Source organism: Arachis ipaensis, chromosome B1 (assembly GCF_059453495.1).
Source record: "Arachis ipaensis isolate K30076 ecotype BB chromosome B1, ASM5945349v1, whole genome shotgun sequence".
Classification (NCBI taxonomy): domain Eukaryota; kingdom Viridiplantae; phylum Streptophyta; class Magnoliopsida; order Fabales; family Fabaceae; genus Arachis; species Arachis ipaensis.
The window spans coordinates 28,241,440-28,265,525 of NC_142436.1; positions in this window are offsets into that span (position 1 = coordinate 28,241,440).

Below are 24,086 nucleotides of genomic sequence, written 5' to 3' on the forward strand. Positions count from 1 at the left end.
TCTTCTTCACACCTTCCCATAACACCCTTGGCCATCACCACTTCACCAATCACCTCCACCACTCCACCCCAAAAACCCCACCCACCTCACAATTCAAAATTTAAATCCTTTCCCTCCCAAACCTAACCCCTAATACACGAACCCTAGCCTTCTCTCCACTCCTATATAAACCCCTCTTCACTCCTTCATTTTCACACATCATAAACACTACTTCTCCCCGTTGGCCGAACCACTAAACCCCCTCCATCTCCTCTATTTCTTCTTCTTCTACTATCTTCTTTCTTCTTTTGCTCGAGGACGAGAAAACCTTCTAAGTTTGGTGTGGTAAAAGCGTTGCTTTTTATTTTTCCATAACCACTAATGGCACCTAAGGCCGGAGAAACCTCTAGAAAGAGGAAAGGGAAGAAAATTGCTTCCACCTCCGAGTCATGGGAGATGGAGAGATTCATCTCATTTGTCATCTATGCAATTCAGCTGGAGTTGTCATAGAGGAAGACATCCTCATTGAAGAGGACAAGCCCATCACTAAAAAAAGAGGATGGAGCAAACAAGAGAGTCCACTTATGGACCTCAACAAGAGCATGAGGAAATTCCTCATCATGAAATCCCTGAGATGCCTCAAGGGATGCACTTTCCTCCAAAAAATTACTGGGAGCAAATTAACACCTCCCTAGGAAAATTAAGTTCCAACATGGGACAACTAAGGGTGGAACACCAAGAGCATTCCATCCTCCTTCATGAAATCAGAAAAGACCAAAGAGCCATGAGGGAGGAGCAACAAAGGCAAGGAAGAGACATTGAGGAGCTCAAGCATTCCATTGGATCTTCAAGAGGAAGGACCAACCGCCATCACTAAGGTGGACCCGTTCTTTAATTTCCTTGCTCTTATTTTTCTATTTTTCATTCCCTATGCTTTATGTTCTATCTATGTTTGTGTCTTTACTACATGATCATTAGTGTCTTAGTGTCTATGCCTTAAAGCTATGAATTTCCTATGAATCCATCACCTTTCTTAAATGAAAAATGTTTTTAATTGCAAAAGAACAAGAAGTACATGATTTCGAATTTAAAGTAGTTTAATTATTTTGATGTGGTGGCAATACTTTTTGTTTTCTGAATGAATGCTTGAACAGTGCATATTTTTGAATTTGTTGTTTATGAATGTTAAAATTCTTGGCTCTTGAAAGAATGATGAAAAAGGAGAAATGTTATTTGATAATCTAAAAATCATATAATTGATTCTTGAAGCAAGAAAAAACAGTGAAAAGCTTGCAGAAAAAGAAAATAAAATAAAATAAAATAAAAGAAAAAAAAACCAAGCAGAAAAAGCCAATAGCCCTTTAAACCAAAAGGCAAGGGTAAAATAAAAAGGATCCAAGGCTTTGAGCATCAGTGGATAAGAGGGCTACAGGAATAAAATCCTGGCCTAAGCGGCTAAATCAAGCTGTCCCTAACCATGTGCTTGTGGCGTGAAGGTGTCAAGTGAAAAGCTTGAGACTGAGCGATTAAATTCGTGGTCCAAAGCAAAAAAGAGTGTGCTTAAGAGCTCTGGACACCTCTAATTGGGGACTCTAACAAAGCTAAGTCACAATCTGAAAAGGTTCACCCAGTTATGTGTCTGTGGCATTTATGTATCCGGTGGTAATACTAGAAAACAAAGTAACTGTGTTCAAGAATCAACATACTAAACTAGGAGAATCAAATAACACTATCTGAATTCTGATTTCCTATAGATGCCAATCATTCTGAGCTTCAAAGGATAAAGTGAGATGCCAAAACTGTTCAGAAGCAAAAAGCTACTAGCCCTGCTCATCTAATTAAAACTGATCTTCACAGATGTTTTCGGATTTATTGTATATTATCTTCTTTTTATCCTACTTTGTTTTTAGTTGCTTGGGGACAAGCAACAATTTAAGTTTGGTGTTGTGATGAGCGGATAATTTATACGCTTTTTGGCATTATTTTTAGTATGTTTTTAGTATGTTTGAGTTAGTTTTTATTATGTTTTTATTAGTTTTTATTCAAAAATCACATTTCTGGACTTTACTATGAGTTTGTGTGTTTTTCTGTGATTTCAGGTATTTTCTGGCTGAAATTGAGGGACCTGAGCAAAAATCTGATTCAGAGGCTGAAAAAGGACTGCAGATGCTGTTGGATTCTGATCTCTCTGCACTCGAAATAGATTTTCTGGAGCTACAGAAGTCCAATTGGCGCACTTTCAATTGCGTTGGAAAGTCAACATCCTGAGCTTTCCAGAAATATATAATAGTCCATACTTTGTGCAAGTTTTGATAACGCAAACTGGCGTCTAAATGCCAACTTTCTACCCTATTCTGGCGTTAAACGCCAGAACTGGCATAAAAGCTGGAGTTAAACGCCCAAATTGGCACCAAAGCTGGCGTTTAACTCCAAGAAAAGTCTATACATGTGAAAGCTTCAATGCTCAGCCCAAGCACACACCAAGTGGGCCCGGAAGTGGATTTCTGCATCATTTACTCATTTATGTAAACCCTAGGTTACTAGTTCATTATAAATAGGACCTTTTATTATTGTATTTTTGTCTTGGTTATTTTGGTTCCCCCTATGGGGCCGAAGCCAATGAACACCTTTATCACTTATGTATTTTCAACGGTGGAGTTTCTACACCCCATAGATTAAGGTGTGGAGCTCTGCTGTTCTTCATGAATTAATGCAATTACTATTGTTCTTCTATTCAATTCACGCCTACTTCTTATTCTAAGATATTCGTTCGCACACAAGAACATGATGAATGTGATGATTATGTGACACTCATCACCATTCTCACCTATGAACGCATGCCTGACAAACACTTCTGTTCTACATGAAAAAACAAGCTTGAGTGCATATCTCTTGGGTTTCTAATCTAAGATTAAAACCTTCGTAGTATAGGCTAGAATTATTGGTGGCCATTCCTGAGATCCGAAAAGTCTAAACCTTGTCTGTGGTATTCCGAGTAGGATCTGGGAAGGGATGACTGTGACGAGCTTTAAACTCACGAGTGTTGGGCGTAGTGACAGACGCAAAAGGATTAATGGATCCTATTCCATCATGAGTGAGAACCGACAGATGATTAGCCATGCGGTGACAGCGCATTTGGACCATTTTCACTGAGAGGACAGACGGTAGCCATTGACAACGGTGATCCCCTAACATACAGCTTGCCATGGAAAGGAGTATGAATGATTGGATGAAAGAAATAGGAAAGCAGAGGTTCAAAAGGAACAAAGCATCTTCATACGCTTATTTGAAATCCTACCAATGAATTACATAAGTATTTATATCTTATTTTCTGCCTTATTTATATTTTAATTATCAAAACCTCATAACCATTTGAATCCGCCTAACTGAGATTTACAAGGATGACCATAGCTTGCTTCAAGCCGACAATCTCCGTGGGATCGACCCTTACTCACATAAGGTTTATTACTTGGATGACCCAGTGCACTTGCTGGTTAGTTGTGTGGAGTTGTGAAGACGTGTTGAGATCACGATCTCGCGTACCAAGTTTTTAACGCCATTGAAGATCACAATTTCGTGCACCAGTGGGTAACCCCCATGCGTGAGCATGCGATTCTGCCAAGCCTCCATGCATACGCAATATGGACCAAAGCTCACGAATGCGTACGCAGACCCCATGCACCATATGTGAGCGATGGTTTCTGTTCAGCACCCTTGCGTACGCGGCAAGTGAATGCATACGCAGGATGGGCTAAATTTTAAGTGTGCGTACGCACACATGGGCGTGCATACGCATAGCTCTCCAAACATTCTTTAAATGCTATTTGAGAATACTATCTAATGCTTAGGTCCTAATACTACTAAAGATGAGTTAGAGACTTAAATAGATGAATTTTTGTATGAATTTAGAAGACGGAGACTTAGGTTTCTAGAGTACTGAGGATGGATTAGTTGAGAGAAATGGCGGGGTACTGTAATAATGATTAATGTGATGAGTTGTGGAATTATGGATTAATGTAATGACTTTACTGAGACTGTTGATTCGCTATGCGCCTCGAGCAAGCGCTGTGGCAGTCCCCTGCTTGTCGAGGTCGCGGCACCAGCATAAGGACGGTGGTTAATCCCACTTATGTTGAGATGTGAGGGCCGGGGTGGTATCTCGCTCACATAACCTTCTCTGCTGTATGAGTGTGCAGTGCCTATATCCCTGGCATGGCAGATTCTCTGTTGCATGAGTGTGTAGGGCCTATATCCCTGACATGGCAAATTTTTCTACTGCATGAGTGTACAGGGCCTATATCCCTGGCATGGCAGAAAGGCTACATCCGAGAGGATGTGCCGCAATGGCATTTATAGACCGACAAGTGATATCACGAGCCAAATAGGACAGGCATTCAGTATGTGTATATTCTATATGTTTGTTTGCTTTGCCGACTTGCATTGTTTGCCTAATTGTATAATATGTTTAATTGCTTCTTGCTTTACCTGCTATAGTGTTTTACTTGTATAAATTACTTGTGTTTCTACTAGGATTGAGGAGGTTTGATAGGTGGTGGCGATGGGATCACATGGCGGTTAGGTTGGCGAAGGTTGTAGGACTGCAGTGTAAATGTTAATTTAGAAATTTCTTAAGATAGAATACCCTGATTCATTTATGGTTTTAATAAATTTAGTTTTGCTTTAAGTTTGAATCTTATGCTCGATGTGAAGTTCTAGGATTGCCTCTGGCGTTCTAGAATCTTACATTTTACATTACTGGGCTCTATTACCATACTGAGAACCTCCGGTTCTCATACCATATTCTATTGTTATTTTTCAGATGCAGGTCGTAACCCACCTCGGTGAGTTACGTGATGGTGACAGGGCAGAGGATCATTATCCCATTTTGGAGTCATTTTGGATATTTTGCTTAGTACTCTCACTTTTGTATTTTATCTGCCTTAGAGGCCAACTTGATGAAAGAGATATTGTATATGTTGGTTTTACTTTCAAAAACTCTGTTACGTTTGTATATAACTAGTTGGTCTAAACTCCGTGGGTTGAGGCTAGTATTTTATGACTATTATACTCATATATCTATTTATGCTTTCTTATCTTGTATCTATATCTTGTGCCTTAAGTTTGTAGCTTTGTGTGAACGTTTCGCGCTTTTGTAATTCTATTGTTGAGCTTATTTCTTCATCGGGATTCTCTTATTATTAATCCTTTCTACTTATATATATATATTGTATAAGCCTTAGAATTGTCATAACCATTGATTAACCTTTGCTTTACGGCATGAGGTAAGGCTTAGGAAAATTAGGGTATTACAGACATGTTTGCTGATTGAGTCTGATAAACTCCAATTTTGTGGTTTATCTTGTACTTAATTTGGGGGATTTTATCAACTTTTTTCACATTTATTCAATGAAATAGCATGGTTTTGTGGATCTCTCCTAATTTGTACTTAAGTGTGAAAACATGCTTTTTAGGTCTTTAATTTGCTAATTTTAATTCACCTTTGATTGCACTATATACCTTGATGTGTTTGTTAGTGAATTCAGGTTGAAAAGGTTAGGAATAGATCAAAGAAGTGAAGAGAAAAGCATTCAAAGTGGAGAATTCATGGAAAAATAAGGATTTGGAGTATTTAGAGCAACACACACGCGTGACAGACGCGTACGCATGAGAAGGTACATCGTCGAAGGCGACGCGTACGCGTGAGAAGAAAAAGCCAAATGACGCGTATGCGTGACCCATGCGTACGCGTCACAGCAGGCACGTGACCTCATTAAAGTGAAAATGCTTGGGGAGATTTCTGAGCTTCCCAGGCCCAAATCCAACTGATTCCAAAGACTATTTCATGCACAATTGAAGATTGGACAAGGGGGAGCAATTAGTTTTAGGTTAGCATCATGTAGGTTAGTTTTTTAAAGAGAGAAGCTCCCTCTTCTCTCTAGAATTAGGTTAGGATTAGGTTAAATTCTCTTAGATCTAGGTTTAATTCTTGTTTTCATCTAGTTTCCTTTACAATTTCTTGTTACACTTTAATTCTCTTAGTTTGTAGTGTTAATTTTCCATTTATGTCCCTTTTATGTTTATGAATACCCTTGTTAGATTTAGCTTTTTTTAATGCAATTGATGTTTCTTTTATGTTCTTATGGTTAATTTCTTTGTTTATTGTTGATTCCTTGCATTGGGTAGTTATAGAATTTACCTTTCGTTGCAATTTATACTGCTTTCTTCTTATGCCTTCCAAGTATTTGACAAAATGCTTGGTTGGATGTTAGAGTAGATTTTTGAGCATTCTTAGCTTGGAAAGAGGAATTAGGCAATTTTGAGTCATTAATACCCAATTTAGATTGGCTAGAGTTGTTAGTAATATTGTTCTCATTGACTCTAATCTCTTGCTAATTCATTAGTAAGTTTATTAGGACTTTTGGATTGAGATTAACTAGTCTTATTTGACTTTCTCTCATGTGAAGATAACATTGTACCTTTGATAAAGGTTTATCTTGTGCTAAATTGAGTGGTTTTTATCAATTCTTTGCACACTTATTCATACAATCTGCATGGTTTTATAAATCCTTCCTAATTCTGTGATAGAGTTGAAAACATGTTTCCTGGGCCTTTAAATTGTCAATTTTAATTACCCTTTATTACCATTCGATGCCGTAATCTGTGTGTTAAGTGTTTTCAGGCTTTATAGGGCAGGAATGGCTTAGAGGATGGAAAGAAAACATGCAAAAGTGGAATGAACGCGAGAAAATGAAGTTTTGAGAAGCTGGCAGTGACACGTACAAGTGGGTGACGCGTACGCGTGACTAGCGCAGAAGACAAGCGATGCATACGCGTGACTGACGCGTACGCATGACAAGGATTTTTCTCAAGCGACGCGTACGCGTGACATGCGCCACGTGCAGAAAATTGCAGAAAGCGCTGGGGTGATTTCTGGGCTCCTTTTTGGCCCAGTTCCAAGCCCGAGAACACAGAATAGAGGCTGCAGAGTGGGGAAATCATTCAAACATTCATTCACATAATTTTAGATTTTAGATGTAGTTTTCTACAGAGAGAAGCTCTCTCCTTTCTCTAGGTTTTAGGATTTTTAGGTTTAGTTCTTCTCAAATTCTGAATTTTATCTTATTGCAATTTAGTTTCTCTTCTACTCTTATTTATTCTAGCACTTTAGTTTCTCTTCTCTTGGTGATTTATTTATTTATCCACTTTAGTTTATGAATTATCATGTTAGATTTGATTCTCTATTTAATGCAATTTGAGGTATTTCATATTTATGATTGCTTTCTTCTATTTGTGTTATTGATGCTTACAATTGGTTGTTTGGATTTTATTGTCTCTTATTAATTTCTATGTTTTTATGTTATGCCTTCCAAGTGTTTGACAAAATGCTTGGTTGGATTTTAGTGTAGATTTCTCTCCTTTTGGCTTTGGTTGAGTAATTGAAGACTCTTGAGTTATCAAACTCCTTTGTTGATTGATAATTGAAAGTTGCTAGTTGATTTGGATCCCTCTAAAGCTAGTCTTTCCTTAGGAGTTGACTGGGACTTGAGGAATCAAATTGATTCATCTACTTGACTTTCCTTCATAGTTAGAGGTTAACTAAGTGGGAGAAATGGACAATTCTCATCACAATTGATAAGGACAACTAAGATAGGACTTCTAATTTTCATACCTTGCCAAGAGTTTTCTTAGTTATTAATTTAATTTCTTGCCATTTTATTTCCTTGTTCCTTATTTAAAAAACCCAAAAAGATAATTTTCCACAACCAATAATAAACTACACCTCCGTTGCAGGGAAATTGCAAACGTGTGCCTTATTATTGGTTATTGTGAATATTGTGAATAATTTTGCTTTTTTGTTTCTTTGTTAGTTGTTCCTAGTTTTACGAGTTTAGTTTCATTATTCCTTATTAGTTTTTGTTTTTATTTTCTCTTGATACTTGAATTCTCACCCCTTTGGCTACGGGTTTGGTTCAAATCATGTTGTAGGGAATGGAAGCCATAATGAGAACATGCATCAAGGATGGAACAATCAAAGGTGGGAGGATCCACAAGGATTTGATCAACCCTTTCGGCAACAACCTCCTCCGGTCTCATATAGGTATAACTCCAATCCTAATGCATACCAATCGAATGGATGTGGTAGTCCTTCTTGTACGTGTCACCAACCACCACCACATACCTATGGACCATCTCCTCAACATAGCTTTGAACCACCCTACTCACAAGCCCTTTTTCACCATTCACCTTCGTATGACCCCAATGCATATCGACCATGCCAACCCCCATATGAACCATACGAACCATACGAACCATACTTAAAACCACCCCCATTCCAACACAATTACTCCCAAGAACCACCACCTCAATATACACCATCTCTATATCCTTACCAAGAAGAACCACCTTCCCATTATGTGCCCTTTTTCCTAACAAATGAACCTTCCTATCCACCCCAAGCTCCCATAGATGATACCTTTAGTGTCATTCGCCAAGGGCAACAGGAGCTTCAAACCACACTTACCTCTGCTCTCACTGGTCTCACCTCTACTCTCCAAGCTCTTATATCTCGTGTGGAATCATCCTTTATTCCCAATACTCAATCCTCAAGCTCTAGTGCACTTCCTTTTCACCCATGTCCATCAATCCAAGAGCAACATGATCCAATTTACGCTATTGACATGGAACAAGAGAGAAGGGATCGTCTTAGGGATGTAATGGATCGAGTTCACGCATACATACTTCAAGAGAAGCAAGAGGGGGCCCAAAAGGTGGAGGTAGGAGAGACTCTTGGAGAAAGTTGTCAAGAGGTGGAGGTCATCAAAGAGGAGTTAGATTTTGTACTAGAGCAAGCAGAGAAAGCTGAAATTATTGAAGAGGAGGAAGTGGTTGAAGGCTTAGGAGATGCGGAACCTCTATGGGAACCTCCAGTCATAGAACCTCCCTCCAAGAAGCTTGAAATTGATGCTGAGGAGGGTGTACAACCTCCAAGGCATATCATGGTTGAAGACTTTGAAGAGGTTGATCAAGAGATGGATTCAAGCATTGATGAAGCCTTATCTACAATTGAATCCTCTCCCATTGGACTAGACATGGAGAATAAAGAAGAAGAAGCACACCCTTCCATGCCCTTGGTAAGTAATAAAGAAGAGATTGAATTAGAAGAAAGCTACCAAGAGGAAGATGTTGAAATTGAAGAAGCTTGCAAAGAGGTGGAAGTTGCCAAAGAAGAGCACAAGGGAGTAGAGCTTGAAATCACCTTGCCGAAGTTGTTGGAGACCTCTCCGCCTAAGTCACCATCATCCTTTACCACATTCAAGTGGGTAAAATTCATATCCCTTAGCTTTCTCATTCTACTTGAATATGGTTTACATTAGACAGATGGTCAACTTAGATCTCTTTGTGGCGTTAAGAGTAAGAGAAAGATGGTCAGTGGTTGGAGTTGTCATGCAAGATTCAATATGGTTGTATGCTCCAAGTTGAAGTGCAAGGATTGGTATAGAGTTCGATTGAATGAGTCTAAGAAGTTGTTTGGATGTCTTAGTGAGAATTCAAATTGCTTGCCACCCGGTTGGAACAACAATGATCAACACAAAGATGGGTGCAAAAGCAAGGTTTGGAATCCCAGAATTCATTCCAACAATCAACACTCTTGGGGTCTTTTCACTTGCTTTTAATTTGCTTGAAGGCTTTATGCCACTAGTGTGGAATCCCGGAGGATATTAGAATTACAAACATTGGTGGGGATTCAAGGAAGAGTTCAAACATAAGCCACTATGACAAGGAGCTCACCAAATGTCCAACTTAAGGACTTTAACTAAAAGTGCTAGGTGGGAGACAACCCACTATGGTATGATCTTTCATTTTTATTCTTAGTTTTATTTTATTTTATTTTTATCAGTGTTCATTCATAATTTCTGCATCATCACCTGCATTTTGCATAAAAAAAAACTACGAACGACACGTAAGCGTCGATGACGCGGACGCGTCCCATGCAATATCGCAGTATTAATAAATGAGGCAGAGAGTTTCGACGGAGACGCACGGGAGGGGTGCGTGGAGCACAAGCCACCCCACGCGTACGCGTGCCTCACACATACGCGTCCCCTGCTAATTTTTCAACCTACGCATAAGCGTCAGCGACGCGTACGCGTGGGCATGGAATTCGGCGTAAAGAGCGAATTGACAGAAAATTGGGCCGCCACTGTGCTGGAGTCGCGCGAGCAGTCACGCGTACGCGTGACCGACGCTCACGCGTCAGTGTGCATGTTTGGCCACCCACGCGTACGCGTAGGTGACGCGTACGCGTCGCATGGCTTCTTCAATTTTCATGCGTACGCGTGATGCTTGCGCGCGCGTCGTGTCCGTTTCTTGTTCTCTTATCATTTCTCCTTCTTTCCTCCTCCTTTCCTACTTTCTTCTTCTTCATTTCTTTAAATTCTCATCCTTATTCTCTTTCATTCTATTTTTACTTACTTTATTTGCATACTTTCATTCATTGCATTTTAATCTTGTGCATGTTTTATTTTCTTTTCTAAGTTTATTATTTTACCATTGGTGTTAATTGTTCTTATTCAACTGTTGCATCTTTTCTTGCATTATTTTGGTGTTTCGTGACTTTTTTTAAACTGTTGGGTGATATTATTTATCTGTCAATGCCAATCTTTTATGATACCTGTATTCCTTTTGCACTAACATGAATTTATATCATCTCTTACTACCTACTATTTCTTCCCCATTGTTGCAATTTTTGCACTAGTGATATGCCGTTTGCTTCTATTATTTTTTCACGTACATATTGTAGCTACCATGTAATTGGGACCCTCATTATTTGGCATTAACCCACCCATACTTTATTTGTTTTATTATCTTTATTTCTGGGTTCTTTTCTTCTTTTTCCTCTTCTTTCAGGATGGCCACCGAAGAAGGGAAAGGAAAAACTTCTCAATAGGGCAACAAACAAGTTCCTAAGCACATTCTTTGGAGAAAAGTATCAGTGTAGCAACCTGTCCACCTGCACATCCTAGCATGCACCGAGGACGGTGCCATCTTTAAGTGTGGGGAGGTCGATACCGACTTCCGTGGGTTAGTTATTTCCTATTTCAACACCAATGTTTAATTTTTCTATTAAATTAGTTGTTGCATTTGCACGTTTGATTATATATTTGTTTGATTTTGTGCATGTTCTTCTACTACTACCTGGTTGGAGTGATAAGTTCTTTTTCAAGACCCTATTTTATAGTATTTCACTAATTTAAGTTAAAACTTTTTTATTAGCTTGTTTGAAGATTGTAAATTGGAACATGATTTATAGCTAAGAACACACAACCTGTGAGATTTGAGATTAATTATATGGTTACATTATTTAACCATGAATTTTTATTCTTGTGTGTTTTCTTCTCTATGGTTGTAATCTATAGTTTGTTCCATTCTATATTCCATTGTTTAGTGTGTTTGCATGCATACATATGATTGAGACCATCATTTGTTATTAGCTCACTTATCCCAAATAGCCCACCATTTCATTCACCTTTATTTGCCACTTTGAGCCTTTTAATCCCTATTTGTTCTTTATCTTACCACATCACTAGCCTTAAGCGGAAAAATAATTAATTATCCCATTTGAATTTTTGGTTAGTTTAAGATACTATGTGTCAAATAAGTGTGGGGAAATGTGGGAACTTGGGTTGATGAGAATGTGTTGTATTTTTACTGACAAATATTAGAAATTTGGGTGCTTACTCATGTGAAATAAGAAAAATCATATGCATTGATATATTATGTTTTCATAATTAAAAAAAAAGAAAAAAAAAAGAGAAAAGAAAAGAAATAAATGAATAGGGGATAAAATCACCCCAATGCTAAGTTCAATAAAAAGATCAATGCACATGTGATGGAATTAAAAATTCATACATGAGTATGTGATGCAAAAGTGAAATTATGGGTAGCTAGACATGATTTTAGAATTACATAGAGTGTGTGTGTGTGTTAGGTGAGAACTTAGGTTAGTCAAAGATTCATATTATAGCTCACTTGGCCATACATATATCCTCACCCTTACCTTAGCCCCATTACAACCTTGAAAAGACCTCATGATGTTTGCATGTGTATACTAAATATTTGTTGATTGGTTAGATGAAGAACAAAGTTTTAGAAAGCATGATTATAGAAGAGTAGAGTGATTGACCCTAGACACTTGAGCGATTAGAGTGCATATACACTACCAGTGAGGGTTCAATGCTTGATTCTATATTCCCTGCTTTCATGAGCTATCTTCCTACAAGTTTACTTGTCTTTTATTGTATGATTTGAATTAGTGGAATCTGATTTTATGTTCGTCTTGAAGAACTTGTTTACTTTTAACCAAGTAGATAGAAACATCTTAGCATATAGTTACATTCATATAGATAGGTTGCATTTCATAAGTTTTACCATTCCTCTTCACTCTTTTGGTTCTCTTGAGCTTAGCATGAGGACCTGCTAATGTTTAAGTGTGGGGAGATTGATAAACCACTATTTTATAGTTTATCTTGTGCTAAATTGAGTGGTTTTTATCAATTCTTTGCACAGTTATTCATACAATCTGCATGGTTTTACAAATCCTTCCTAATTCTGTGATAGAGTTGAAAACATATTTCCTGGGCCTTTAAACTGTCAATTTTAATTACCCTTTATTACCATTCGATGCCGTGATCTGTGTGTTAAGTGTTTTCAGGCTTTATAGGACAGGAATGGCTTAGAGGATAGAAAGGAAACATGCAAAAGTGGAAGGAATGCGAGAAAATGAAGTTTTGAGAAGCTGGCAGCAACGCGTACGCGTGGGCGACACGTACGCGTGACTACCGCAGAAGACAAGCGATGCGTACGCGTGATTGACGCGTACGCGTGATTGACGCGTACGCGTGATTGACGCATACGCGTGACAAGGATTTTTCTCAAGCGACGCGTACGCGTGGACGACGTGTACGCGTGACATGCGCCACGTGCAGAAAATTGCAGAAAGTGCTGGGGGTGATTTCTGGGCTCCTTTTTGGCCCAGTTCCAAGCCCGAGAACACAGAATAGAGGCTGTAGAGTGGGAGAATCATTCAAACATTCATTCACATAATTTTAGGTTTTAGATGTAGTTTTCTAGAGAGAGAGGCTCTCTCCTTTCTCTAGGTTTTAGGATTTTTAGGTTTAGTTCTTCTCAAATTCTGAATTTTATCTTATTGCAATTTAGTTTCTCTTCTACTCTTATTTATTCTAGCACTTTAGTTTCTCTTCTCTTGGTGATTTATTTATTTATCCACTTTAGTTTATGAATTATCATGTTAGATTTGATTCTCTATTTAATGCAATTTGAGGTATTTCATATTTATGATTGCTTTCTTCTATTTGTGTTATTGATGCTTACAATTGGTTGTTTGGATTTTATTGTCTCTTATTAATTTCTATGTTTTTATGTTATGCCTTCCAAGTGTTTGACAAAATGCTTGGTTGGATTTTAGTGTAGATTTCTCTCCTTTTGGCTTTGGTTGAGTAATTGAAGACTCTTGAGTTATCAAACTCCTTTGTTGATTGATAATTGAAAGTTGCTAGTTAATTTGGATCCCTCTAAAGCTAGTCTTTCCTTAGGAGTTGACTAGGACTTGAGGAATCAAATTGATTCATCTACTTGACTTTCCTTCATAGTTAGAGGTTAACTAAGTGGGAGAAATGGACAATTCTCATCACAATTGATAAGGATAACTAGGATAGGACTTCTAATTTTCATACTTTGCCAAGAGTTTTCTTAGTTATTAATTTAATTTCTTGCCATTTTATTTCCTTGTTCCTTATTTCAAAAACCCAAAAAGATAATTTTCCATAACCAATAATAAACTACACCTCCCTGCAATTCCTTGAGAGACGACCCGAGATTTAAATACTTCGGTTTAATTTTATTAGGTTTGCTTTAGTGACAAACAATTTTTTGTATGAAAGGATTCTTTGTTGGTTTAGAAACTATACCAGCAACGAGAATTTATTGTGAAATTCTTTACTAGCAAAAATCCGATTGTCAACCTTCTTCCATTGTTAGAGATGACTAAATAGGATAAGCTCTTGATAATTATTGTATGATCATTAATGACTATGATAGAAAGCTTAGGTTCTCAAGCCTTGCCATGAATGTCTCTCTTTATTAATTGTTTCTTTAATTGTTTGATTTACATTTCTTGCACTTTTTTCAACCCACCCCTTGGATACCATAACCAATAATACGCATACCTCACTGCAATTCCTTTGAGAGACGACCCGAAGTTTAAATACTTCGGTTACTTTATATTTGGGTTGGACTTGTGACAACCAAACACTATTTTTAAACTTTGATTTGAGGATCGATTATTGGTTTGGGCTATACTCACAACGAAATCATTTGATTAAATTCTGAACTGGTAAAAATAATTCTCGTATCATATTTTTTGTGCCGTTACCGGGGATTTGTAATGTGTGCTTGTTATTGGTTATTGTATATATGTTAATATCGTAAATATCTTGATTTTTGGTTGGTTTGCTAGTTTTGCTAGTGGTAGGGCTTTGTCTCTCTTTGTTTCTTACTAATTTTATTTTTATTTTCTCTTTTCACTATAGATTCTTACCCCTTTGGCTATGAGTTTAGTTCAAATTATGTTGTAAGAAATGGAAACTACAATGACAACATGCATCAAGGATGGAACAACCAAAGATGGGAGGAGCCTCAAGGAATTGATCACTCATCGTGGCAACAACCTCCGCCGGTTGCTTATAGGTATAATCCAACTCCTAATGCATACCAACCCAATGGATGTGGTGACCCTCATTGTGATTGTCAACAACCACCACCATATGCCTATGAACCACCTCTTCAACATAGTTTCGAACCATCATACTCACAAGCCCCATACCACCAAACACCTCCGTTTGACCCTAATCCTTATCCACCATACCAACCACCTTATGAGCCATATGAACCGTACATAGAACCACCACCATTCCAACACAATTATCCCCAAGAACCACCTCAATATACACCACCTCTATATCCTTACCAAGGTGAACCACCTTCCAATTATGAACCTTTTCTCCTAAACAATGAACCCTCTCTTCCACCACCGCCTCCAATAGATAAATCTCTCTATGCCTTCATGCTAGAACAACAAAGAGATATTAGCTCTTACATCCAAGGCAAGAGGAGATGCAAAAGGAGTTCAAGAAGCTAGAAGTCGTGATTGCTACCATGGCGGAAGCTGTTAGCAACATGGACGCCTCCCGCCTAAGCCTATACGATCAAGGCATTCCCATTGTTGAATGTGGAGAAGCAATCAAGGAGCATAGTGAGGGAGTGAATTTGAAGCTTCAAGGTGAAGAAGAGGAACTAAAGCAAGATTTGCATCAAGAGGAGGAAGCCGAGGTTATTGATGTTAAGGAAGTGGATAAAGAGTTGAGGAAAATTGATCAAGAAGTGGATTCCATCATTAGTGATTTTTTGTCCACATTGATCAATCCCCTTGATGATCTTGTTGAGCCTTCTTCCATTGGACTAGGAAGTGATGTCAAGGAGGATTTGTAACCCCCAAGGCATATGTTAAGTAATAAAGGATTGGAAGAAGTTGAGCAAGTGACAAGTTTTGAAGACGCTTGTCAAGAGGTGGAGGAATTTAAAGAAGAGCACAAGGGAGTGGACCTTGCATTGTCAAAGTATGGGGAGGTCACCCTTCCTAAGTCACCATCATCCTTTACACCATTCAAGTGGGTAAATCTCTTATCTCTAAGCTTTCTAATTCCACTTGAATATAGGTCGCTTGAAACGGATGGTCAACTTAGAGCTCTTTGTGGATTGAGGAGTAAGGGAAGGTTGTGTAGTGGTTGGCAAAATGATGTTAAGCTTGTTAAGATTGAACCCTCAAGGCTTAATCCCCAAGGTTGGAGGATTCCTAAATTGAATGGGTCTAGGAAGATGTTTTGGTGTTCACTTGAGAATTCAGATCACTTGCCACCCAATTAAAATTGTCTTGATCAACCTAAAGATGGGTGTGGAAACAAGATTTGGGATCCAAGAATACGTGAAGATTGACTTTGGGAACCCTTAGCTTGTGTGGAACTTCATCGAAGTTTGGTGCGATTGATTGTGAATTTTGGAGCCTATTGGAAGTCCAAGGATTGGTGGGAGTTCAAAGATGAATTCAAGCACAAGCCACCTTGACAAGGAGCCTCCCAATTATCCAACTTAAGGATAATAAATAAAAGCGCTAGGTGGGAGACACCCCACCATGGTAAACTCTTTCCATTTCTCTTGTAGATATAATCAATGAATGAATTCAGTTGCCATTGTTAGGTAGTTCTTTCTTTTTATTCCTTTGTATGTTTTGTTTTGGTTGCTATATTGATTGTTGGTTTTATGCTTCAAATAAGGATGATTCTTTGAATTTGAGTTTTTGCTTGAGTTGCAAGTTTTCTCAAATTTAGTGAAAAATCCTCAAAAACTAAAAAATATGGTTAATTTGCATTTTGATTGGTTTGGAGTTGTAGATAGTGTTAGATGAATTTTAAGCTCTGTTTAGGTTTTTTTTTAAAAAAAGCAGTTAACGTGTGCGCATGCTCGATGCTTACGCGTCGTATTGATTTTCATGCTCTCCACGCGCATGCGTGAACGACGCATACGCGTCGCAATGCTGAAATTGCTGCTCCATACATTTTTTAGAGAGTTGGAAAAAAGTGGCACTGGAATTGTGCGTTTAGCACAATTGCGCCTCACGCATACGCGTCATCGACGCGTACGCGTCATCTTCATTTCTCTCACTTCACGTGTTCGCATCAACAACGCATACGCGTCGATGCCTGTTCTGTCTCATCTATGCTCACGCGTGAGTAACGCCTACGCGTCAGTTCCCTTTTTCTCCACCCATGCTGACGAACTGATTTTATGTCGGTAAAGAATTTAACAAATAATATCTCGTTGTAAGTATAGTTTCTAAACCAACAGAGAATCCTTTCGTACAAAAATTTGGTTATCACAAGTAACAAACCCCTAATAAAATTGATAACCGAAGTATTTAGACTTCGAGTCATCTCTCAAGGAATTGCAGGGAGGTGTATTTATTATTGGTTATGGAAGATTATCTTTTTGGTGTTTTTGAATAATTAACAGGAAAAGTAAATTGCAAGAATTAAAGTAATAACTAATAAAGTTCTTAGCAAGGTATGAAAACTAGAAATCCTATCCTAGTTACCCATATCAATTGTGATGAGAATTATTCATTACCCCCACTTAGTTAACCCTTACTAAATAAAGGAAAGTCAAGTGGACTAATTAATTTGATTCCTCAAGTCCTAGTCAACTCCTAAGGAAAGACTAGCTTTAGAGGGATCCAAATCAACCAGCAAATTCTAATTGTCAATCAACAAAGGAGTTTGATAACTCAAGTGTCACCAATTAATCAATTCAAGCTAAGAATGTAAAAAGCTAAATTAAAATCATAAATCTGAAATACCTCAATTTGTATTAAATATAAAATCAAATCTAACATTGGAAGAGAAGTTAAATTAAAGGAACATTGAACCTGGAATTGAGAAGAGATAAACCTAAAACTGAGAGAAATCCTAAATCATAAAACCTAGAGAGAGGAGAGATCCTCTATCCCTCTAAAACTACATCTAAAACCTAAAATTGTGAATAATGAGTGTTGTTTTCATGAATGAATTGATTCCCCCACTTTATAGCCTCTAATCTGTGTTTTCTGGGCCGAAAACTGGGTCAGAAACAGCCCAGAAATCGCTGGGGGCGATTTCTGATATTTCTGCAGATCGCGCATGTCATGCGTACGCGTCAGTCACACGTGCGCGTCGCTGGTCGTTTTGGCGTGTCACGTGAGCCATGCGTGCGCGTCGGTGCTCGCTGGTTATCTCCTTAGTTTCTTGTGTTCCTTCTATTTTTGCAAGCTTCCTCTCCATTCTCTAAGTCATTCCTGCCCTATAAAGTCTGAAACATTTAACACACAGATCACGGCATCGAATGGTATAAAGGAGAATTAAAATATACAAATTAAAGATTCTAGGAAGCAAGTTTTCAACCATAGAATAACACTAGGAAGGAATTGTAAAATCATGCAAATCATATGAATAAGTGGGTAAAGACTTGATGAAACCACTCAATTAAACACAAGATAAACCATAAAATAGTGGTTTATCACACGCGCACGCGTACGTGTGGATTTGAATTCATTAATCCCCTGACGCGAGAACCCTAACCTCAGTCGCGTCACTCTTCACCCCTTTCATTCACCTTCAACATCTCATTCTCTTCTCCCTCCAAAACCCAGAACCACCATCCACCACCATCAAGCATCTGTCTCACCACCACCCGCATCATTTCGGTGACCAAACCGCCGCCGACCATCCTCTCTCTTCCTTTTTTCCCTTTTCCTTTTCCTTCTTCTTCCCTCTCTTCTTCCCTCTCGGTCGTTTCCACTTCTCGCCATCAACCATCACCGCCGCGGCTACCCATTGCCGCTGGCAAACCACCATCCACCACCACCAACTCTTTTCTTTCTCTATTTCACGTCTTCTTCCCGTCTCCTTACCAGAGCAGAATCTGGTGTCTCCCCTGCCCTCTGATTTTAGCGCCGCTACTCAGCGCCTCAGTCCCGCCGGTACCGTCGCCTCCATAGCCGCCGCCTCTGGAGTGGCAGCTCTCTCCTCTCCCCTTCCAGTTTGCATCTTTGTTTCTACTCCCGAACCCTTTCAGGTTCCCCTGTTCTTCCTTTCTGAGTTCTTTTTTTATTTTGTTAAGTAATTTAGTTTGCTTTGCTTAATTTCTGTGCAATTAGATTAGTTAGAAATACATGTTTAGTTGATTCTAGGTGGTTAGGTAGCTTTAGGGTTTTGGTTAGTGGATTTACGTTTGATTCTTGCTATTAATGTTGTCTGGAATGGTTGATTTCCATTGCTTTGTTGAATGATGATGATATTGATGTTCTGTGATATTACATGTTGCTGTTTGATGCTGTTTAATTCTGATGATATTCTGTGATTATTCTACTGCTGATTGAAATTGCTGCTCATGTTCACATATGCACCTTAGTTCATATGACATTTTGATTGCTGATTTTGTCTGATTTGTTTTAAATTCATATGAGCTGAGTTTTACTGCTTGTTTATATCCGGGAACGTCCAATTTACTGCTGAGATGCTGCCAAGATTTTCAAAAATTTTTATGATATTAAGTTACAAATTGTGAATTGAATTTGATGTTGTTTTCCTTGGTACATTTTATTATTGCCAAGTTCGATTCATAATTCATTTAGTCAGCATTTCCGCATTTATTTTGGTTCCCTTTAATGTGCATTTGTCATTGGCAGAATCAAAGAACTAATTTATGGAATTTTGTGTCAATTAGAACCTTAATTGACCAAGTGATCTTAAACCTCTTTTATGTTTTGAACCGCTCAAGTTAGGTTCAATTTCTATCCTTCATGGTCGTTTTCAAGTGTATTTCTCATTGACCAATGAAGTTGTTTTCCTAAACCTTCAAGTGGCCTAATCTTGTCCTTTTGACTGAGGTTCTTCTAAGTTGTAATTATTGGTGCAATTTCACTTATGTAGCCATTTTCACTGTTCCAATTTACCTTGGGTTACATGAATGCATTTTAATTTTTCTACACCAATTTTTGCACTTACCAAACACATTGACGATGACTTGTATTTCTCTTTTGTGCTTTTGTGCATTCTATATTTTATCATCAATGACTTGCATCATCTTCATGAATGTGAGTATCCTTATTTCCTAAACTTTTTTTGAACTTCTCTTGGTTAAGTCAATAATATTCATGCTACTAATCTTTAACCCACTTTTCTAACTTTTGACTTAACTAACTTTCTAACTTTTCTTTTTAGTTTTCAAACTAACTCTTTTATATTCTTTAGGGCATGATAATTGTTGTTGCTTAACAAAAAGTATCTTTACTATCATTGCATGAATTCTTGGTTTGTGTTCCTAATTGATGTCTGAATTCTATTTCTCTTGCATTCCAAGAGTTCATTTCTTTGACTCATTTCATGAATGCACCTCAATATCCTTCTGTTCCTATTTTATGTCTGTTTTTTATATCCTTGCTTCCTATACCTTTGCTTTGCTTAATATTCTGTATCCTATAATTTTTATTTTTTAGGATGTCTGACAGAGGCAAGGGAAAAGCCAAGGCCACCTCCAGAAAAAGGAAGAGGTCTCAGTCATCTACTGAATCAATAACCTCCAGTTATTTTGAGATATATCTCTCTGATAAGGAGAAGGCAGATCAACTCCTGCCTCCTACCAACTCAGAGAAGTTTGCCAATCTGTATTGTGAGCTCTGATTTCTGCACTTTCAGGGACAGAAGCTCATCCTGGAGAAAAAGCTAGCTATCCCCTCCGATCTTAGGCGGTATACTGAGCCCCAGATTGAAGAGAGGGGTTGGGCCTTCCTTGATAGAAAGCTAGCAAGAGTGAACGAGTCCTGGGTCCGCGAGTTCTATTGTATTTTCTTCAGAGCGACTCTTGACGTGGTTCACCTTAAAGATAGACAGATCATGGTCACGGAGGCGGATATTGAGGAGATCCTCCACTGTCAGCCCAAAATCAGTGATAAAGATGCTTATCAAAGGGCTAAGAAGGAGTTGCATAGCTTGACTTTTGATTATGATGCACTGCGTAGTATGGTTGCCCAGCCGGACGCCCCTTGGGAGATGGATGCCTCTAAAGTGAAACCCAAGGGGATGAAGTTTGAGTATCTGATGAAGGAGGCTAGGGTATGGCAGCAAATACTGGCCCATTGCATCATGCCTAGCACTCACTTCACGGAAATTCCGGTCGATATGCTTGTCCTGATCGGGTGTGTCATTGAGGGGAAGGAGTTGTACCTTCCCCGACTTATCAGGAGATTCATGTGGCACGCCCATATCAGGGTCAACCTTCCTTTACCGAGTTTGGTCATGGAGCTCACTCACCAGGCTGGAGTACCTTGGCTTCCAGATGATGAGTCACCACCAGCAGTCCACGGAAAGGAGAAAGTTATTCCGTGGGGGACTTGGGTGGGTGACCGACCAGCAGCCCAGCGTCGAGCCCGAGCTACCACAGCAGCATAATCTGGGCCAGCCTCTTCTTCAGCAGCAGCTGGACCCTCGGCAGTACTATCCACATCTACCAGGCCAGCACTACCATCATCAGCACCCCAGCTGACCTACCGTCTCGTGCAGCACCTCTTAGAGCTCATAGATCAGAGTGAACGTCGCAACAAGCAACGTTATGAGCACTTGAGCCGGATGATCGCAGCATTGGGCATCAACATGCCCTCCGATTCCGATACTCCTTCCGACAAGTCTGAGGCGGAGGAGGCTCAGCAGGCAGAGGCCCCTACACAAACTCAAGCTCCCACAGAGACACAGCAGACTTCTGTGGAGCCATAGCCACAGCCACAGCCTCAGCCAGTTGCAGACGTTGACCCTTGATGAGTTTGGAAAACTCTAATTTAATATGATGATGATCAAATATTATTAAAATATTATTTAAGAAATTATTTAATTTCAGTTTCAAATTAATTGATTAATAATTTATGTTTTTGTATGCAGAATTTTGGCCATTGGGTTTAAGCAACAAAAAGCCCAATTTGTTAATAACATTCAGCCTTGTACTAATTTGTTATATGATGTGTGGCTGAATCATTGATATGTTAATTGGGCCAGGAAATTATTAAACAAGCCCAATTGAAATCTTTATTACAAGACCAAAAGATTTGGTCCGGATTGAAAAAAGAGAAGGAGGGAACTTTACATGCTTAGTTCGGTTACCTTATTCACTCCATGGTTGAAATTCAAAATTTGATTAAATGGAGTTAATGCAGACATTGGTAACATGAGAGAGAAAGTGCAATTGATTTGATGGCAATTAATTTTCCACACGTTACAAAGCATGAAAGAGGGAAGTGGGTTTTAATTGAGTGTAATTGATTTTATTTCCTTCTTTATTTTCTTTGAAAGCATTCTCTCTCTTCTCTCTCTTCTTTCATCACTTTCAGTCATGTCACAGAGAAAAAGAGGAAGCAAGTTATCAAAGTTGAGGCTCTGTAGCAGTGAAGCTAGAAGAAAGAAAAGGGCTAAGGTGATGATGGCCTTAGCAAAAAGAAAATCTACAGTATGGTGTGGCTGAGATCTTTGCCACTAAAGGTAAGGTGTGGTGAAGAAGTCTCAAGCTCTCCATACCCAAAAATGGAAGAGATCTAACTCGGTCAGAGGAACAAGATCTTGTGGAAGCATGGCTTATCTCTACTTTTGCTCAACCACCATAGGAGGTAGCTACTGTAGCTACGTGGATGAAGAGGCAGAAGATAAGAGCAGGAGGAGCTGTTAAGCATCAAGGACTCATCAAGGGCCATGAATCCTTCTTGGGGAGCAAGTTAAGATGGTAGGCCCGGATTGATGAAGCTTGGTGAGAAGAGATGTGGAAGAGGTAACTACATGTTGGTTTTTACATTCGGTTCTCTCTCTTCTCTCTCTGGCCGAACCGGTTTTGTTTGAAGAAGAAGAAGATTAGCTCGGTTCAACTGTTTCAACCTTGGAGGCTTCTCCCTCTATAATAAGGGTGGACAGCCAAGGCTTGAAGTAAGGAGAAAAGAGTGAAAGCACAGAGTTCTCATAGCTACCCAAGCTAACAGAAGTTCTTCTCCTTCAATGTTTTTCATGTTGTATTTTTCTGTTTAGTTTTGTCTGTCTTGAGTCTCATGGAAAAAGGCAAAAAGTGAGATTTGTATGAAAAAGCCATAGAACGAAAAAAGGCAGAGTATACAACTAAAGAATGTGGATTATTAGTTGTGAGGTTATTATACAACTAAACCAAACAGTGAGGTTTAGGCAGAGTTTATTAGTTGTGATTTGGAAAAATGTGGATTATTGAGCTTAGTTTACCCTTTTTGCATATGAGAATTTGGTTTGGTTGAAAAGGGAATAACCTAAAGAATTTTAACATTTCTCAATCACAACATTTCATTTAGGGTGTTTATATAATAAGTTTAGTCAAAATAATGAGATTTTCCAAGAAATTGACTTATAGGGCACCCCCTAATTGATTTGAAAAAAAATTAGAACTTGCTTGAAGTACATATATTGTGGATCATGTTTTGAGCTAAGAACACAAGCATGTGAGTTTTGAGCCTAAATTTTGTAGCTACATCATATAACCACTTATTTATATTTTTGTGTGCATTATTTTCTTTCTATGATTGTAATATTTGATCTGTTTGATTCTTTATGTCCATTATTCCTTGTATACATGCACTTATATGATTGAGGCTATTGTTTCAAATAGCTCACTTACCCAAATAGCCTACCTTTTATCTTCCATTGTAAGCCAACTTTGAGCCTATGCCAAACCCATTTATTCTTAATTTTAGCACATTACAAGCCTTAAAGCAAAAAATAATAAATGTCCCTTGTTTGGATCTTTGATTAGCTTAGGCTAGTGAGAGTGTTTATCATTTAATTGTGAGAGAGTTGGGAATATTGGTTGGGATAAAAGTATTTTTTTGTATATCTATTGAAAATATTGGGAATTGGGTACATACTCATGCATTGAATGTTAGACCATATGCATTGATGCTCTTGTATATATTTTAGTTGAAGAAAAAAATGATGAGAAAAATAATAAAAAGAGAAATAAGAAAAAAAATATAGAAAAAGAAAAATAAAGAAAAAAGAAAAGCAATAAAAAGGGGAAAAAATGCCCCAAAGTGAAGTTCAATAATAATCAATGCATATGGGATGTGAAGTGAAGAGAATGCATGAGTGTGTGAAAAAGTGAGAATCATGGGTAGTTAGGTTTGTTTAGAATTTGTATAAGTTGTTATATAGGTTAGGTGGGAAGCTTAGGTTAATCAAAGATTCAAATTTCAAGCTCACTTGACCATATGCATCCTACCTTGATCCTAGCCCCATTACAACCTTATGAAAAGCCATCATGATATTTGTATGCATGCATGAAATAATTGTTGATTGCTAGATGAAAAATAAATCTTAGAAAGCATGATTAGGGGAGAATTGAGTGAATCAACCTTATACACTTGAGTGACTAGAGCGGATACACAT